A 4,307-nucleotide genomic window follows, 5' to 3' on the forward strand; every position below is an offset into this window, starting at 1 on the left:
TCTTTCAAGTTTGTTAACCCACCCTGATCAGGTTTTACCCTTACCACTACACTAAGAATGCTTCTGTTAAAGTCATTGACGATGTCCACATTTCTAAATTCAGGTTGATTATCAGTACTGATTTTGACACAACAGTAACAGTTGGCACAGTTCCTCCTTGAAACCTTTTTATCCCTTATTCTCTAGTACTGCCTTTGTGGGTTTTGTTTGTTTTTTAGCATCATTGGCTTTAGTATTGAGGCTCTTGTTTCATTTTCATCTTGGTGACCTTTTAATGTTGGAATGCCACAAAGGAAAAAACACTTGAGACCTCTTCACTATCTGCAGTCTCGTCACCCAGTCTTTTATCTTCAAATACCATGCTGCAGATGAACAAGGTAATTTTTCAGACCAGGTCTTTTTCCATATATATACACACATAAACATTACATACAGATTGTTTACTTGGCCTCTCCATGTGGATGTCTAATAGGCATCTTAAATTTAACACGTCCAGTTCTGAATTTGTGAACATCAGTCCTCACGTCCACAATCATCATTCCCACTGTTTTCAATAATACCAGTTTATAAGAATGCCATCCTTGCAGTAGTTAAGGCCAAAACTCTTGGGGTCTTTATTAACTTTTTTAACATTCCATATCCAATACATGAATAAATCATGTTTATTAAATAAATTAAGGTTTGCTCTACCTTCAAAATATACCCAGAATCTCACTAGAAAATACAATTCCTTGGTCCTAAACCATCATTATCTAACTATGATTATTAATCCCTCAGCTGATCTCTCTGTCTACCATATGTTCTCAACACAGCAGGCAAAGTGATCTTCAATACGTAAATCAGAAATGACATTCCTTTGCTTAAAACCCACCAACACTTCCCCATTTTACAAAAAATCTGGATAATTAACAAAAAAGCCCCTTTCTCCATTTGTACTATTCTCCACTTTGCTGCCACACACCTTCACTGACTGGATTTCCTCCATCTTCCACAGGCATTATTCCTGTTTCACGGCTTTGTCCTTCCCGGGCTTCCTCAAAGATCGGCATGACTCACTCATATTTTTCTAGTCTTTGCTCCAGTGTTACCTTTTCAATGAGGTCTTCCCTGTCCATAATTTCACACCCTATTTCACCTTCATCGCTTTTTATCTTTCCTATCTTTTTTTTTCACCTTTGTACTTATTACCATCTAATATGTATTAATTTAGTTATTTTGTCTGGAATATCTTCTCCCACTAAAATGTAAGCTCCATGAGGACAAGTTTTGTTTGTTGAGGTATCTCAGCACCTGCAATGGTACCTACCTAGCACATAGTTGATATTCAATAAATACTTGTTAAATGAATAAGTAACGGACCAGTTAATCAAGTGCCTAGAACAGAGTAGTCTCAAATGGCTCCAAGTGACTCTTGATGGAGACAGAGAATGAGAATTGGAGATGGTGGAATGTCTTTTGCAAAAGGACTCTGAGCTATATTTTGTCATCACCACCAAAATTTTGATAATTTTTTGATAGGTCTTTTTGTTTCCCACTAGAGCATGATGTTTTTGCTAAAAGGACATCTCCTATCCTAGAATTTGAAGGCTGTTATTTCACAACATTTCAATCAAGATGAATCTGAATGAAGAAAGAAAACAGATACAGATCAATAAAACCAGATAAGTCCTCCTTTTATTTAAAAAAAAAAATAGTCCCTTAGCGTCCACAATACCGTAATCATCATTGTTAAAAACTATTCATTTTCTTTTGTTCCCGTTTTTTTTCTTTTCTTTCCGATTGTAGAAGCCATGGATGCTCAACACAATTAAAATAATTGACAGAAAATGTGTTTATATATCCAAGGCTATTTTTTAGTGGTGCAGAGACTGTCAGAATGCTATTCTGTAACCACTTCCTCAAAAATGCTCAAACAGATCAGGAACCTTGCTCTTTTAACGAATAACATTTGCTGTTCAATAAAACAGACCCTAATAGGTCATTGGAAATTTATTTTCAAATCAAAAATATACATGCAAATTATATGTACATTTACTACACTTAAATATTTCCCATTGTAGCAGTTTGTCCCTTTCCTCTAGGGTGGTTGGTAGAATTCAAATCTCTACTTTTCTTCATTATGTAGAAAGTAAAGAAAATAGACAAGAGAAAGGGTTATAAGAAGGCATCTCATATCAGGATGAGGCTAATAATAATAGATAATATTAATGAGGTAGGTACCACACTAAGCTCTTTACATGTATTCATTTACTTCTAATGACAACATTGTAAGGCAGATATATTGCTCCTTTATCTATCTATCTATCTATCTATCTATCTATCTATCTATCTATCTATCTATCATCTATCTATCATCTATTTATTTTTACAAATGAGGAAACCAAGGCCTAAAAATATGCCCAAAGTCAAACATGGAAGTGATGGAGCCAGGATTTCAATCCAAGTAATTTGACTTTTGAGTTCATTTCCTGAACCTTCTAGACTTGTCTCATAGGGTTGTATATAGAATTAAATAATATAACATATGTAAGAGGCTTAGTATATCTTTTGGAAGAATAAACTTGCATATTAGCTGTTACAATTATAAACCCTGGAATTCATTTCTTTCTCTCCTTCCATCAGAAACTTTAAGGGGAAATTTCTAAAAGGCCTATTATATAAAGCTTAAAGGATAGAAAAGGACTACTTACTAAAAGCTTATCCAACTACCAACATGCTGATCAAGTGATCCTTTATTACGAATATCATTGATTTTAAGATGTGGACAAGGTGTCCACCTTTTACACCAGAGCTATGAGACTAAGAAGTGATGCGATTTATGTTTCTCCCTCGGTTTCCTACAACAATGTCTGCCCATAATAATATTCCACCCTCTCTGATTTGCATTGACTCAGTGAATTAAAAATCTTGATATGTAGGTCATCTCTCCTAAATTGAAAACGATACTGAGTTAATCCATACTTGATATTGAAAGAATTCTTTGATGTTACATGAGTGCCAAATGGCATCTGGAAAAATTCAACTCAGGTCTCTTCCTTGCTGTTGTTTTTTTAATCTTAAAAAGAAACAGCTTGTATACTCTATTGTAGCCTTTTTCTATTTGTTCCTAACCAGAAAAAAATTTCAGACTCCATATTAATTCATCCTAAGTGAAGATACTTTGCAAATTTAATTCGTTTTAAACTGGTCAAAGAGGAATTTGTTCTCCCCTGTTATGTACTGTGTTTAAACATCTTAACTTACAAAGCAACTTTGTTAGGAGAATCTTCTAAATTGCCTTAATCCTATAGTTCTTAGAAAGGGTTTGTCTGATGTTTCCTCATAATAATTTGTAGCAATAGTGTGCTGGTAAATGTTTAACAACCAGCTCTCCAGGGAAAAATCCTAATTTGTAGCGTTTGCCAATTTCTGTGATTGGCAGATTGATTCCGTTGCTCAAAGTAGTCCACTTCCTAATGCCTCGAACCTGAGAACATATTAGGTTACATGACAAAGGAGAAGAAAGGTTGCAGATAAAATTAATGCCACCAATCAACTGACCTTAAAAATTGGGAGGTTATCTTGGGTTATGCAGGGCTCAGTGTCATCAGAGAGTCCTAAAAAATGGAGAAGGGGGCACCAAATAAGAAAGTCAGAGGGAGTTGTGACAACAGAAGAAAGATCAAAGAAATGCAGTGTTGCTGGCTTTAAGGATGGACAAAGGGGCCATGAGCCAAGGAATGTGGGAGGCCTGTAGAATTTGGAAAATCTATGGAAATGGAGCCTCCAGAAAGGAATTCAGCCAATTAGACCTGTGACTGACTTCTAAGCTACATACTTGTAAGATAACAAATTTGTGTTTTAAGCCACTAAATGCATGTTAATGTGTTATAGTAGAAATAGAAAACTAATACACTCCCGTGGCAGGGTTCAAGATACCATTTTGGTGTTATTGATCACTAGTTGGAAAAAGAGGAGAACAGTCAGCTTTTAAGAGCTGATATGAACTCTCTCAGCACACCACTGAATGGATTCAAATGAGAAAAGTTTGGTTCATCTTCTTATATTTCATAGTAGAATAATAAACTAGATAAAATAGTGACTAATTGAAAATAGTGACTAATTGAAAACCCCATACTGCCATTAAGCTATTTCCTGGTATTTACTTGTTTTTTTTTCTTAGGACCTAAAGCATCTGGAAGGCAGAAAGTGAGTAATTAGGGAGTAGTAAGGGAATGGACAGGCTCATCACATTAAACAACTCCTGAGGAGGCCTTTTCACATAGGCTGTGGTACAAATGATGTCCCATGGAGTTGAGCAAACTTAA

The sequence above is a fragment of the Hipposideros armiger genome, unplaced genomic scaffold (genome assembly GCF_001890085.2).
Source record: "Hipposideros armiger isolate ML-2016 unplaced genomic scaffold, ASM189008v1 scaffold_370, whole genome shotgun sequence".
NCBI classification, from domain to species: Eukaryota; Metazoa; Chordata; class Mammalia; order Chiroptera; family Hipposideridae; genus Hipposideros; species Hipposideros armiger.